The sequence below is a fragment of the Canis lupus genome, chromosome 5, assembly GCF_048164855.1.
Source record: "Canis lupus baileyi chromosome 5, mCanLup2.hap1, whole genome shotgun sequence".
Taxonomy (NCBI): Eukaryota; Metazoa; Chordata; class Mammalia; order Carnivora; family Canidae; genus Canis; species Canis lupus.
This window is the reverse complement of record NC_132842.1, coordinates 32,123,728-32,139,947: the sequence shown is the minus strand read 5'-3', so window position 1 is coordinate 32,139,947 and position 16,220 is coordinate 32,123,728. Positions and strand designations below refer to the sequence as shown.

The 16,220-nt window shown below is 45.4% G+C and overlaps 1 long non-coding RNA gene across 1 annotated transcript in view; it reads left to right on the top strand.

Annotated features, from left to right (window-relative positions):
* Nucleotides 1-15,032, top strand: part of LOC140632926 (uncharacterized) — a 30,128-nt gene extending 15,096 nt beyond the window's left edge. The window contains exons 2-3 of the long non-coding RNA XR_012030570.1: nt 9,318-9,551; nt 13,677-15,032. This is a non-coding gene — a long non-coding RNA (uncharacterized lncRNA). The remainder of the gene's footprint in view (nt 1-9,317; nt 9,552-13,676) is intronic.
* The last annotated feature ends 1,188 nt before the right edge of the window (nt 15,033-16,220 follow it).

Below are 16,220 nucleotides of genomic sequence, written 5' to 3'. Positions count from 1 at the left end.
GGAGAACCCTTCCACTATCAGATGATAGAATTCTACTGTGCTGCTAGTGGTCTACCTAAAATCATTTTTTTTTTTTTTAAATCAAGAGTAATCATGGATGTACTCTCGTGCATCTGATCTGAGCAAGGACAACAGCTAAAAATAACCAAAACAAGCAAACAAACAAAATCCACAAACCATTTGAAAGGCGCAACCACTCAGAGCAAAACTATGAAAACAATCCCTTCCGTAGAGAACACGTGTTCTAGGTGGGCCCATGGCGAGCTGTCTTCTCCATCCTGCCTTCTTTCCTCTCTGACTTATTTTTACTTTCTGTTTGAGTTGGCTTGGTTTTATTTTGCCCTACATGGTCTTTGCAGTCAGCCGCTGATAGGGTGGCTGGAGTGAAAGTCCATTCTGCCCACGCTCCGCGGAGCTCAAAGCCAGTGTTGTCAAGAATCGCTTGACGTCAAGGCTGACTTTTAAATTTGCCAGAAAGGCTTTCTTTGGAGCGAGGTCTGGACCGTCACGTTCTCTTTTTAGAGAGCTACTGCTGGCTGCAGGAATTCGAAGCCCACAGGCTACATTTCTAGATTTTCAATGCATCGCATAGATGGGCAGAGGGACCTCAGACGTCGCCATTAGTTTGTTTTTTTGTTTTGTTTTGTTTTTTGCATTAGCACATTTTCATGTGCCATTCATATATTTTCTTCCTTCTACCCACTGTTCTTAGAAAACTCACTTAAAAATAATTTGTTTCTTTCTTGTTTGAATGTCACAGATTTAGTCACCTTGTGTTTTAGGATGAGCTCAGATTTTAATAGTTTTACTTCAATTGAAAGCCTATCTTTGGCTTGTTTACGCTTTCAAACAGGCCTCTCTGAATGTGCCTCTCGAATCCATCTAATCACCTCGCCGAGCTCCTACTTTCTGACACGAAATGACTTTTGAAACATTTTCATTTTCCCTTTCTATTTAATGTACTCCAGTCCACTTTTTTTTTCTTTTCCTTTCCCTTTTTTTTTTTTTTTTTTTTTTTTTACAGTCCGTCATGGAGTATTTGTTTACCAAATGTTACTTTTCTTGGATCGAATCTATTTTTGAAGAGCTCAAAAGCAAACAACTGTTTGAAGCTGTCAGGCTTCATTTTATTTATGCATGAATAACACAAATAACTGGAAAATGACCTAGCCTGTTTTTCTCAGATTTAGATAGAAAAACTGCTTCCGGGCAATGTTTATGCCAAATGGCTCATGCCAAGTTTCCAGTTTCGGTGCCAACTGGTATTTGCAGCCAAGTTGTAAACCTTTGGTAAACATGGTTTAGAATAGACTCGCAGACCCAACCTGGATGGGGGTTCAAGTGGGACTGGTGAGAATTTACTGAGAATAAAGTTTAGCAGGAACAAGAGGGGAAATGGGCTGGCTGTGAAGAGCTCCCACCAGAACTCGGAAAATATATAAATGATGTTTATGACTGAAATCCCAGTAGACTCATTTAGGCATTTTCTGTATTTCCTTTGCCACCAGTTTGAGTAGCTCGGTGCTCCAAGGGAAGCAGCCAGCAGCCTTGTTCAGCCTCCAGGGTGGGGACAGAGGCCTTGAAAATTGCACAATGTGGATGCTCACTGTGTTCCCATGCATCCATCAAGATGTATAAGAAGGAATCAAACATTTCCTTTTAGAATCTGCTCAGCGATATTCATTCAACTCAGCATCCTCTCTTCTGACACCCTCCCTCCAGCATGTTCTCTCCAAGACCTGAGGGAGATCACACATGTCTCGAGTTCCTAACCATCTCATCTATAGCTTCCCACTTCCTTGGAGTAACACCCCCACTCTTGACTGGGACTCCAAGACCCAGCAGGTGCTGTTCCTTCTGTGTATAAGCTCGTTACGTCCCTCGAATCCCTGTGTTAGGACAACTGTTGGTGATCCCCAAAATTCATATGTTGAATCCTAACCCCCATTATGATGGTGTTGGGAGGTAGGGCCTTTGGGAGGTGATGAGGTCACCTCATCATGGTGGAGTCCCCATGATGGGATTACTGTCTTCATAAAAGAGACCTCAGAGAGCCCGCCTGACACCACCCACCTTGTAAGGACACAGCAAGAAGGTACCATCCATGGACCAGGGAGTGGGGTCATGAGACCCCAGAGTTGCTGGGACCTTGATCCTGGACCTTCATCCTCCAGACAGTGAAGAAGAAGCATCTGTTGTTTGAAAGCACCCAGCCTGTGGTGTTCTGTGACAGAGCCTAAGCAGACAAAGACCCCCATTCGAGCTCTCAGGTTTGAGCGAGACCAACACCCTTGCCTGAGCTTGTTCCTGCTGCTGGAGTTTGGCTGTCTCTGTGTGAGACATGGTTTTTGCCTCTTACTTGTCTCATTCCTTCTTGCTGCTCAGGTCTGAGGTCAACTGGCATGGCCTCCGACAGGCATCTCCTAAGACTCATTTAAAGTAGCTCCCACCTGCCCAGCGCGACCCCCCAATATCTCCATCTAATACATTCTTGGGCTTTTCTTCACTTAGGTGAGCTTGATAGCTTAGTTATTTAATTACTAATTGGAGCATAAATGTGATTAGAATGCAAATTTTATAAGAGCCTGGACTTTTTCTACTGTTTCTTAGTATATTCCTAGGACTGAATAACCCAGAGAGTACTCAATAACTCTTTGTTGAATGAGACAAATGTTTATTAATCCAACATCTCCTATTTACAGGGCAAAATGCCCAGAGCTGGGGTGTGGGACTGAGTAAGATAAAACGATGCTCACAGAAGAGGTTGGCTAGCTGTGTCTCCTGTGAACTTGGTCTCAGGAAACCAGCAAGGGGCCAGGCTGTGCCCAGAAGGCCCAAGGCTGATATCACCTGGGCCCTGGGTCCTGCATCTTGACTCTTGGATGCTGGGTCCTACTCCTGCATCCTGAGTCCTGGATTCTGGGCTCTGTGATCCCATTCCCTATATCCTTGGTCCTGGGTCCTGAGTTCTGAGGTCCTAGTCCTACATCCTTAGTCCTGGATCCTGGGCTCTTAGGTCCTGCTCTTATATCCTTGGTCTTGGATTCTTGGTCCTGGGCTCTGGGTCCAAGGTCCTGTATCCTGAAGTTTCTGCCCATCCCCCCTGGCTTCCTACTCACTTGGCCCTACTACCCTTCCCAACATCTGGCTGGTACAAGCTGCTGTCTCTGTCTCCATCCAGGGTTGTGCTTGGACCTGCAGATGGCTGCAGGTGCCAACAACCAAGGACCCAGGCCTGTATCCCAAGGAAGATTGGTAGGGAAAACACATCTTCATAATTTGTTTTTTTTCCTTGAAGAGGCAGGTTTGCTTTTTTGGGTTTTGGCTTGATTGATTCAGTTATCACTCGACCTGAAGGATATCCTCTCCTCTGAAGTGTGAGTCCTCCCGGGTGGCAGTCGCACCCCTGGTGGGAGTCTGAGCCCTGCCCAGGCCCTCCAGGGAGCCGCGCCACAGAAATCGGGACCTTGTGGGCATGTGGTAAGAGGCGTCTCCACTGGTGTTCAAAGTTAAGTAAAATAAAATAAAGTACATAAAGTAAAGTAAAATAAAAATAAAAGTAAACTATAATAAAATAAAGTGAAAGTAAATAAAGTAGAATGAAATAGAATAAACTAGCCTGACCCGAACTAATATAAAACAGAGGGACTGGTCTCTGAGTCTAATCTGCCTGGGCTTGACTACAATTGCTGTGAAAATCCTGTTCCTACTTTTGAGCCTGAGGCTCTTGGGCACCAGAGGACCTAACTCCCTGGGGACTCCAAAGGGGACAAGATCCCTTTTCTTACGTCTGGGTTTGTGGTCCTGGTTATATTTGAAGGCCTGTGGTCCCTGTGACAGATTCTGGAAGACACTGCCTGGGACCCGAGCAAGCTGGGTGTTGGGCAGAGCTGGCCGCGTCACCAAGAGGAAGCGGGTATCCAGCTCCCAGCTCCCCCGGCTGCCTCTCCCCGCCAGAGTGGGCGCTGCCCCATGGCACGTGACCCCCCCTCCCCACCGGCCAGAAGCCTGCTTTCCGTGCCTGCCCAGTGAGCAAGGGCACTTGCTCCAAGTTCTCCAAGGTGACTTCCCATCGCTTCAACTCCAGGCTTCTGTGGAGCTATTGAGGGAAGGATCTCGAGCGCTTAAAGCGTTTTGTGGGAATCCTAACACCGGTCACGGGACAGCAAGTGTCAAGGCACACGAGAAAACGTTTTGCCACTCATGCCAATCTCTATGCAAAATTTCGTACTTCACTACTGTCCTCCAACCTTTTAACAAAAATGCAAAAACAATTACATGTCTTAAGTATGAAGGCATTAAAAATATTAGAGCATACTGTCTTGGGTTATTTTGCTGACACTATAAAAAAAAAGAGAGAGAGAGAGAGAGAAAGTTCTTGCAAGCCTAGTGGCAGTTAGGGAGTATTGTCAAGTCAGAAGGATGTCAAGACAGATGAGCCCCAAGTTCAGCTAGAGACGTGGCTGTTACCGCCCTAAGGAGATGTTGCGGCCCACATTTCTAACCGAGAGTAATCTCTCTGCTCCCCATGTAGCTTCTAGGGTGCTGCTGCTCTGCTGGCGCTCGGCTGCCAGGCATCGGGAGGGCTTTGATGTGCTCATCCAGCAACAAGACAACATCAAAAGGAGCCCCTACTCTGGTAGTGGGGGTGCGGGAAGGGGGTACAGACGCTGTTTCACATGCCCTTTGCTGAGAGCCTCTGAGTTTGGAGTCTCCGGGGCTGCTTTGAAAAGCAAGTTCCCGAGGAAAGAAGCCAGAAAGTTCTCTGAAAACAGTAGTGGGAGCTAATCTCTAATAAAACAAAACATTACCATTCATCTGGAAAGATTTCATACATCAAATGCAAGTTCAATAAAGAAGACGATTTGATTAACCGATGCTGACTTCCTTTTTAGTATTGACTTTGAAAGGAGTTCACAGCTATAAAAAGGCCAGGCACTGACTTGAAAGCCATAGACGCTGGAGATAGAACTGAGGACGTATTTACAGGGGGGCTGCACGTCACAAGCGTGTTTGGGGAAAAGGGCTGAATCAGCGCTGATGAATTTTAAGTAATGGATGAAGAAGTAAATGATAAATTCAAGGCCCAAATCCCAACATCGTGTAAAACTTGCTGTATTTAGCATGTACAGGGCCTGGACCATTTCAAAGAAAAAAATGTTTGAGCATAGATGACATACAACGTGATGGTAGTTTCAGGTGTACGACATAGTGATTCCACTTCTCTCCATGTCATGCTCTGGTCTCCCAGGTGGACCTGCCATCTGCCACCAAGCTGCACTATTACCACCTCACTGAGTATATCCCTGTGTTGCACCTGTTACTCCCATGACTTCATTGTCCGGTAGCTAGAGGTCTACACCTCCCATTCCCCTTCACTCATTTTGCTGAACTCCTCCCTCCCCTCTGATGACCATCTTTCTGTTCTCTGTATTTGTGGGTCTGTTTTCTAATTTTTGTTAGTTTATTCTTTTTGTGTTGTTTTTTAGACTGCATATATGAGTGAGATCATATGGTATGCGTCTTTCTCTGCCTGACTTATTCTATCTAGCATGATATGCTCTTGGTCCATCCATCCTGTCATAAATTGTAAGGTCTTATTCTTTTTTAATGGCCAAGTGATATTCCATTGTATGTATGCACCACATCTTCTTTATTGATTCATCTACTGATGGAGTCTTGGGCTGCTTTCATATCTTGGCTACTATAAAAAAAATGCTGCTATAAACAGAGGACTGCATATATCTTTTCAAATTAGTGTTTTGATTTTCTTTGGGTAAATAGCCAGTAGTGGAGTTTCTGGGTCATGGGGTATTTTCAAGTTTTTTGAAGAATCTCCATGCTGTTTTCCATGGGGGCTGCATCAACTTACATGCCCACCAAGAGTGCACGAGGGTTCCATTTTTTTCCACACTGTCACCAACACTTGTTGTGTCTTGTCTTTTTGAGTTTAGCCATTCCTGCAGGTGCAAGGTGATATCTCATTGTGGCTTTGATTGGCATCAAAACCTGGTCTGGGCCATTTATTTGAACACAATTGACAGCTATCTTTTGCTTCGTGGTAGCTAGAGAGATGCCCCTGGCTCATTCCCTCTCCATGTTTTGCCTGAGGCCCAGAGAACCCCAATTGCACAGTTGCACATAGCCTGGCATTTTAAGCAGCCATGCAACCTCTCTCTTCTAGCCTGAAAATTCAGGTATGCTGGAAGTGTTGTCTCACATAGAGACTTGGAGGTAGGGGACCCAAACATAGTAGGAGAACTCAGTTCTCTGAAGACCTGAGAGAGCCACACTCTGCCATCCTTAGGGTGGAAACTCATCCTCATGGTCCAAAAAGGGGCGGGGGTACTGGTCATCACATCTATGTTCCAATTAGCAGGATATGGGATAATATAAAAAGACTCATTTTGAGGAACCCCCTAGAAGCTGCCACATGGCACTTTCCTTCACATTTAGCTTCACTTTAGAGGGTCTATTATGGGCATTTGTCAACATAAAATCCAGGAGTTGGAACATCAAGAGAAGGAATATTAGAGGACAATCATCAGTCTCTATTGAGATGAGAACAGCTGATGTAGAGAGAGTGCTCAGCCCCAGGACAATGAACAATAAAATGAAAAATAATGAAAAAAAAAAAAAACATTGTTCAGGTTGGTAGACAAGATTCCAGCAAGAGCAGGATTCTGTGGGCAGGGCCGAGACCCTATAAAGTCGACAGAAGGGAAATTATTAAAGCTGAAAAAAACCTGTGGATCCTGCTAGAAATGATCCAGAAAGATGAGCATAGAGGGGGAGCTTTTCTCACGGTTGCTATGGGTTCTTAGAGTTGTAAGAAATTTGGATTCATCTCTTTCAACTTCTAGCAAAAAAATTCTGAATAAACTTGAGTCGTGCCTTCAATCACTCCTCGGTGGACATTTCTTGAGCCGTAAATAGGCTGCCATCTCCGGAAATCAGCAAACAGGAGACTCTTGCCCTTGCCTTGTTAACACCCAGTGCTAGTTAAACAGATTTCCACCGCTTCTCTAGCCGGTAGTTAAACTGGCATTTACAGGCGTTGCCGTAACAACGGATTGTAAAGTTAGACAGTCAGTTGATTTCCGTAGCTATCCCCAGGAAAATAGTAAATAAACATGTCTAGACTTATCCATATGCATTATCACTTTTACTAATTGATCGAGTCATCCGGACATTCTTGGCCCTCAATGGTACTGAGTTGACTGGAGGTTTACGTACGTGTCTGAGTCACAGAACTGAACAGATGGATGTGTGGTTTTCACTTGGCAATTGATTCGTGTGGTGTTTAATTCATTTCAGGACTTTTAAATGGTGCATAATTTAGGTTAAAGCTTCTGAGCGGCTCTTGACTGCAAAGGGGCCTCTCCTCATGGAACAGGTGTCTGCGACCATGTGCTTCTGCTCTGCATCCCCGATTGACACCAAACTTCAGGAAAACTTTGGAAAAGATTTCCTCTGTATTTATTTAGGAGATTTATGCTGGGCCTTTACAATCACTGTAGCTCACAGCTCTGGGGAAGAACAGGCATATTGACAAAACATGGCACCGAAGAGCGGAAATGCAGCCCAATTAAAACGAGGCAGCTGATTTCACGGAGGCCGTGGGACGATTTGACCAGAGTTCCTGTTTTAGCTCAGTTGGGTCTACTTCGAAAACACCCATTCCAGCATCTTGGAGACTTGTTCAAAAGGCATGTCACCCTGCCTTTTAATTAAGTTAATTTAGTGGGTGGCAACACGGCATTTGAAAGTAGAATTGCATAGAATATAATAGATTAAAATATTGTAGAATATAATGGAACTGAATCAGATGGAATAAAACAGAAAATATCAGGGAATCTGGCTTCAATAAGACTAGGGAAGGTTCTATACAACTATGTGGGCAAGTAGATGCTCCTGGTGACCAGGGTGAGCCTGGAAGGAGCAGCGATGGACCATCTTCCTGGTCCAATTCTATATGGTGATGGAGATTTCCCTTCCTTCCCTGCTCCTGTCCGTCCTTCTGTTCCTTCCTCCCTTCCTTCTTGCCTTCCTGCCTTCTTTCTTTTTTCCTTCCTTTTTTCCTTCCTTTGTTCCTTCCTTCCTTCCTTCCTTCCTTTTTTTTATTCTTTATTTTCCCCCCACCCTTATATCGAGTCACAGTTGCCAGGACACTGACTCCAGTGTGGACCATCCCTCAGATGTTCACTACAAGCAGAACAGGAAGATAATTATTACACTTACAATTATACCTTCCAATTCCAAAGAAGCTGTGTAACCTTTCAGAAGTAGCAAAGTACAATTTCAAGTGAACTTTCACTCATTTATAAATGTACAAACTTCCAAGTTCCTGATGTCTCCTCCTCTGGCCCCACCACCTTTTGCAGGAATGGAAGCCTTTAAAAAAACAATCACTCTACATAGGTCCTCCTGCCTAAAAAGAAAATAAAACTTCCTTTTGCATAACCAGTCACAAGCGTTTGAGTCCGATTTGCAGGCCCGCACTGTGAGCTAGGTTGAGCCTTGGATCTGGAATCCAAAAGGAGCTCACCAACCCACTTATTAAAACAAACACGTATGAAGTCAGTGTGCATCATCAGGAAGGGGATGGAAGTCAATCTGAACAAAAATTGGTCTAGCTCCTGCCCTTATGGGGTTTTCTAGCCAGAAGGGAAGCACACATTCGTCCATTAGGACGATTTATAAAACCCAGTGTATGGTGCCTGCAGCTGACAGTGGGCCACGCACGTGTGGGGCTGGGGGTTCTCAGGGGAATCTCTACTTTTCTGTTCCATTTTGCTGCGAGCCCAAGACTGCTCTGAATAATGAAGTCTACTTAAAAATAAGACAAAGGAACAATGATAGCGGTGAAACAATACAAAATTGTAACCATGAAAATGCTCACACAGAGAGGTACCTACTACCACCAGAGGAGATTTTTTAAGTGATCTAATTTTTCCTGTTGAACCTGATGTCAAAATAAAGAGTTGGTGTAGACCAAGCAGACAGATGATGTTCTGGCTGGAGATGGGAGCATGACTGGGAGGGAGGAGGGGCAGACTTGGGAGGGCTCTAGAATAGGGGGGACCCCCTGCCTCATGGGTTTGGGCCAGAGAGAGAGAGAGAATGAGAGAGAGAGAGAGAGAGAGAGAGAGAGATGACCCCAAGGGAGGACACCACGCCGGGGCAGGCCGTAGAAGCTTGAAAAGGATTTTTTATCTCATGCTGGTGGGAAATTGTTTAAGACTTTGAAGCAGGGAAATGCTGTAACAACACCGGCTTCTTTTAAACATTTTGTCCCCACTGTCTTCTGTTTACAGAGGCGGACGCTGCCGAGAAGCACACAGATCAGTGCATTTTCACACATGTCCCCGGGTCACTTCACCACCCAGGTCAGAACGGAGACTTCCGTCCACGCCAGGAGCCACCTGCCCCTGCCCGGGCCACACCACCTCCACCCCTCTGACACTCACACCGCCCCGACTCCGCGGCTGTAGTAGGGACATTTGTGTGCAGAACCGATTGTCGATGTGAGCGACCTGATGAATTTGAAGGTGTGTGGAGCAGGACAAAGCACACAGGACGCGGACACCATGTGGTCGCAGCCGTCTGAGGTTCAGGCTTTCTTTCTGAAAGAGTGGTTAGGCCTCATTCTAGAGTCTAGAGCGGAGACAGGCCCAGGGCCTGGCAGTAAGCCAGAGGAAAGCCCTTCGCTGTCGTGAAGGAGGGAGCCGGGTGGGCAGGCGTTCTGGGGTAGGCTCCGTGCGGCCGATCCCCGAGGGGCAATCCTGCCCCTGCCGACGGTCACTTCTGAGATCCGGAGCGAGACCCCCAAATGTCGGATGCCTTGGGTCCCTCCTCTGCATGTGGCGAGACCAATGGTGCTGTTGGTTCCATGCAAAGCATGAACCCGGTAAAAGGCGTCAAATGCGGTGACGGTGTCGGGCACATGGCGAGTCCATCCAAGCACTAGCTCTTGTTGTGACGAGGGATGTTGGCAGGACCCGTTTCAGCATCGCGTATTTTCCACGCACGCACACCGAGTCGCCACTCCACACTGTTGTGAGAGAGGAACACAACCCGGGAGACACACATGTGGGAATCTTGCCATCAAGGTTCCATGAAACCGTATTTTGAGTTAGAGAAACACTCCAGGAAAGTCTGTTAGACGCCGAAAGGCACGTCTTTGGCCAGGGGACAGTCCAGCAAATGGAGCCTGTATTCTGAATCTTTACAAAACAACTTTATAAATTTCCCTTTACCTGCTGGTGGCCACTTTCATAATTGCTGGTGCTGCTGCCCAGAGTATGAAATTAAACACCTTTTTTTTTTTTTTTTTTGGCAGAAAAAGCCTCCAGCTGATTTTTCTCTCAAATAATGTGGGGTGATTTTTAAAAGAACTCAGACACACAAAATCCTATCTTTTTTTAAGGCTTCAGGAAGGGGTCTTCAGAAAGAGTGAAGCAAATCCAAAATAAAAGAACCTTTTTCTTCCTTCTCTCTTTCTTTTTTTTTTCCCCCTTTTAAACATTTTAAGCAAACTGTATATATCTGGACTCTGCTAGGCTGGTGGGATTTCTTTCTGATTAGAAGACAAATCCTATTTTTGGATTCCCCTCTTTCTCTATATCCATTTTTATTTCTTAAAAAAAGAAAAAGGGTTAGCTGCCTGCCAGGGCATGGCACCCTGGTCTTAATAGAGAAATCCGAAATCTAGGCCAGCGAGAAAACGAGTCTTTGAGGTCTCCACGCTTCACCATGGGACGCACTTGGCCTTGGCCTGCAGCCCTTCGGAAAACGCGTTCCCCTCGTGCGGGGCCTGCCCTGCTGGTCCCCAGCCCGGCGCTGCGGGTCTCATTAGCTCTTCAGGAATTCTCAACCCACCCCCGAATGTGGTCCCACAGGAGTCTGTCAAGGCCCCTGCTTTTCAACGCTCTGGGGGAGCGGAAGGGGACACTTTCAAGATCCCAGACGGACTGGCATGGGGCTTGGAGCAAGACGGAGACACCCAGGTAGCAGGCCATGAGGGAGGCAGACAAAAGGGAACAGACCCAAGCCACTCCTTCTAGCAACTTCTGAAAGTCACCCTGTGTGTATTTTGAGAACAGAGGGACAAAGGGAGAGGATAAACTTTTAAAGAAGGAATGACAACGCAGCGCGACCATGAGACACAGGCGGTGCTCCCCATGGCCCGAGCTCGGGCCTCCTTATGAGGGTCTCTGCAGAGCAGGGAGCAAATGCTTCAGTAGAATGTTCCTAACAAAGTGCACCAGGGCACCCACAGCACGTGCAGAGTCCTCTCCTCGGGGTGGGTTGCATCTACAGGACAGGCTTCACCCCTTCATGTCATCCTTGCACCTGCTCGGCCTGGCTGGCGGGCGCGGGCTGCCTCTGGGTCTGCCTCTCCAATGCTCCTTGCTGCTCCCCAGCTCCCAGGGGCCTTTTGCTCCTGAGTCTGGCTCTTCCACCCCGTGCGCTGCTCCAGCCATTGGGGCTGGTTTGCTGGCTCTGCTCAGAGTAGGTCTGCGTGGTGGGGGGAGGAGTGAGACAGTATCTGATAGGCGGTCGCTAGTCTAGAGCCTTGGAGGTTTTGTTTTTTTGTTTTTTTGTTTTCCTAAAAACATTTCTTTGTCCTCATCAGTCTTGAGTTTTATTACAAATGCATCCCCAACCTAAACTTTTTAAAAAAAGAGTTAGCCCAGGGACGCCTGGGGGAGCTCAGCGGTTGGGCACCTCCCTGCAGGGGCCTGTTTCTCCCTCTGCCTGTGTGTGTCTCTGCCTCTCTCTCTCTCTGTGTCTCATGAATAAATAAATAAAATCTTAAAAAAAAATTAGCCTGGCTTAGGTGTGTGCCAAGCCTTGAGCAGGAAGTGGTATGGCCAGACCCCTTGAAGGATGATGAAGTTGGTGTGGAGGAAAGTGCTGAGAAAGCAGTGCCCACCTTCGGCTCTGGGGTTGCCTCACCTGAAGCCCAGGCTAACCTATTAGGGCTTATTACCCTAACTCATTTATGTTTCACTTTGAATTGATTAAAATATTATACTTATTACATGCTCAGGACCCCAACCTAGACATGCCTAATGCTTCAAAGATACAGAAACACACGGAACCAAGGATTTATAATGAAATGTGATAGCTGCTGATGAAGCCATATTAAAATAATATGGCTACTGAGGACTTAAATGCCTCTGGTTTTTGAGCTTCTAAGAGCTGAGACCAGTTTTACTGGGAGTGTAAACTCATGGTAGTAGGTGGAATGAATTTTCGGCCTCCCCATGCATCTTGTATTCTTCAATTGAATAGTCTTGGCCTTGAGAGTATCTGGTTTGGAATCTTGGCTCAACCTCCTGTTAACAGTCTTGTAAACTCAGTCAAATTATTGAAACTCCATGCCTCAGTTTGGGTGCAACTCAGCCGACATGTTGAGTAAAAGCCAACATGTTGAGTAAAGAGGGATTTTTACTTTTCTGCAAAATGAGGATGATAAAACAATATTTAACTAATAGGTTGTTCTGGGAATGAAATCAGTGAGTGCTTGCGACGTGCTCGGGTCAGTGCCCGATCCACCACGAGAACCAGCACGCGTTAGTTCTGGGGTGGTGGTGGTTGCTCTTGTTACCATTGTAGGTGGATGAACTACCCGGTCATCTCCCTGCCTATGTGAAAAATCATCCTGGAGTCAAGTTGCACATTCTGGAGACTCTCAAACTCACTAGTGTGGATGGATGATGGCCTGTTCGTCACATCAGTAAAGGCTTACTGATCCACCATCAGACCCAAGTTAGACTGATGGGTGTGATAAAACTTTGGGCCAGGGGAGTTCCAGAATCATTCTTATAAAAGATACCAAAAACACTTATCAAGAAAAGATGACCTGTCATAATTAAAAAACAAAACAAAACAAAACAAAACAAAAAACCTTCTAGGAAGGGGAACTAAATACCCACAAATGATATCAACCATTAGATCAGAATACTGGTCTTAGAATCCAGCTGCGTTGCCAGTCTCAAGGTCAGTCCATTCCCACTGGCTAAAACCCTGGGCCTATTATTATAGGATCATATCTTGCTAGAAGTTATAAAGACCAGGTGCCGTGCAATCTTTTGTTATCTGGAGAGGCAGGGAAGGAGAAAAAAACATTTTTTTTTTTTTTTTAGGATTTATTTATTCCTGAGAGACACACAGAGAGAGGCAGAGACACAGGCAGAGGGAGAAGCAGGCTTCCTGTGAGGAGCCCGATGTGGGATTCGATCCCAGGACCTTGGGATCACACCTGAGCTGAAGGCAGATGCTCAACCGCTGAGCCTCCCAGGCATCCCAAGGAGAAAATCTTTTATCTGTCAACTCGGCCAATCCTGCATCCTTTATAGTTAAGAGTTTATGCTTCTGTGTATTTATTTCATCTTGCATATTATCCCAGGCAACAAACAAATGCCATTGGATGTTTTAATATTTTGACTGGGATTCACCTTAGCTAGGTCATTTAGCTCACTAGGTGCATGTTATAGAATGACTTGTGTCCCCGTCAAATCTATATGCTGAAGCCCTAACTCCCCATGTGGAGATGGGGCCCTTCAGGAGTTAGTTAGGATTAAATGAAGTTATCAGGGTGTGACCCTGACCCAATAAGCAGACGAAAAGACACCAAAGAAGTATCTTCCCTTTCTTTCCACTCACAGAGAAGAAGGGCCTCATAAGGACACAACGTCTGCAAGACCGGAAGGGAGTTGTCATCAGGAACCAACCCCCCCAGCACGTAATCTTGGAATTCCAGCCTCCAGAACCCTGAGAGAGAAATGTCTGTGATGCTCTTTTACGGCGGCCGAGCTGACTGACATAGCGCTTTCCAGGTTTCACATGATTTCGGCACCAGAAGGCTCACCAGCCTGTCTGCTTCACCAGAGCGCCTCTCTTCAACTTTCATGACTCCTTTCTCCTGTTTCTTGATGCTTCAGAGACGGTGCCTCGAGAGCTTAGACTCCCACTGACACTCTCCTCCAGGCTATTCCTGTTTTCTAGGCTCTTTAAGACTTTACTAAAACTCTTCTCAAGTCCCTTAGAACTTCTACACGCTGCTGTCCCAGAGCCGGTGCCCCTTAGGTCAAGATTTGTCATGGCAACAGCCTGCTTCCGGTACTCCCATCTCTTCTGGTGTCGGGAGCTGCATAGCACATCCTCCGGACGTTGCATGGCATCCAACAAGAGCAATGATTTGTCTCGTTCCTGGATCTGTGATTTGTGCAAGCCCAGGATGTGGTCTGGGGTGATCTGTGAGGACGCACTCCTAAGATGGCACCCCAGCATGGCTGGCAAGGTGTTGTGGGGTGTTGGCTGGGAGCTTGGCTGCGGTGGACGGCTGAGGGCTGTGGTCACTTTTCTGTGGATCTCTCCTTGGGTCTTGGACTTTCTCCCTGAAGAGAAGAAGTAGGGATGACCGTTTCTTGGGATCTGGATCTAGAACCTGGCAGTTTCCTTTCTACCGTAGTCAATGGGTCAGGTTGATGCAGAGCACAGATTCAAGGGGGGGGGACAGACACCCCACATCTTGATGGGAGTAGTGTTAGGAATGGAGGGCTATGTTTAAAAACTAACCATATTTTAAAAAAGCAGAAAAACTTAAGGGGTCAAATTTATTAAATTCGAGGGCATGATGCCCTCAACAATAGGGAAATTATTTCACATTTTTAAAAATAAAAGCCACTTTAAATCGTATTATTCCTTTCAAAGTAAAGAGCATGCAACAAGAACTTGAAAATTAAATCAACTAACCCATATACTGATGGCTTTATCTCTGATTCTGTGACAGTGGTCCACCGAAAGATATGTAAATTTTAAAGATTTCACCCCAGCTAAGGGTCAACTCCATGATCTCGTTTCCTCATCTTTGAAGTAAAAATGGAATCAACCCTACAACTTGACTTTACGACCCTTGGACTGTAACTAACTCATGTTCCTCTGAAGGTTTTATGTTCCATCACTTAACCCGTGGAGCTCAAGTTGCAACGTTTTAAAGTATATAACCAATAATTTATAAATAACCGTAGCTTTTTAAAAATTTATATACTCTCAAAATGAGCATGACCTCCAAGTTCAAATACCCAAGGAAATGGCTTTTTGGAGGGCCTGACATAATAAGATTAAATTTAATTTTAAATTTGCATTTAATTTGCGGTTGGGTTTGAAACCACTTCTTGCCAGGCAAAGTGCTTTTTCTCCACAGCCTTTATGCCTCTGCTGCACTGGCCCATAAAGATGCCAGTGGAATCCCTCACCTTTCTACCAGGGGTCCTTAAGTAATTTTAGAAACATGTTTTATTTCTGACTTTTTGAAAGCAGGAATAGAGACAAAGACACCTCAGTCAATGGCTCAAGGACACACGGAAAGGCTCTTCTCTCTTTACGAGTGTCCTCCTCTCAGTGCCAGGCAGGGCTGTTTAATTGACACTTTGCTTTTAGAAAGCACCCGTTATTGGTACCTGACTTGGTCTACACTGAAGAGCAAGTGCATAATTTGTGCAGTGTATTTTCTCACAGGGTTAGCGTCAGACGATTTTCCACGTGAAGCCTATTCCAGATCATTAACACTACTTTTTTTGAATTTTGATGCCCCAACTGGGTAGCCCCACCTCAGAGATGATTAGCAGATCTGTAGGTTAGCGATTTCCCTCTTATAAGATACACTCTGCCGCATTATCTGTCCATAAGAATTTAGCATGACTACTACATTGATATTTATAATTTATCTTTTGCTTTTATTTATATTTATATATTTATATATATTTATATTTTATCTATAAAGATAAATCATTTATTTATTTATTATTTAAATTTATTTTTTATTTATTTTTATTTATATATATATATTAAGATTTATTTATTTAGTTAGTTATTTTTTGAGAGAGAGAGCTCACATGTTCACGCAAGCAGAGGGAGGGGCAGAGAAAGAGAGAACCTCAAGCAGACTCCCTGCAGAGCACAGAAGCCCGACATGGGGCTCGATCTCATGACCCTGAATTCATGACCTAAACTGAAATCCAGGGTTGGCTTAACTGACTGAGCCACCCAGATGCCCCTATTTATAGTTTTTAATATCTTTATTTTTTAAGGGTAATTATAAGTTTACAATAAAATTGAAAAGTTATACACCACTCCACATGTGTACAGCCTCCACACTATCGACGTCCCTCACCAGCGTGGAATGCTCGTTGCCGAGGATGAATGCC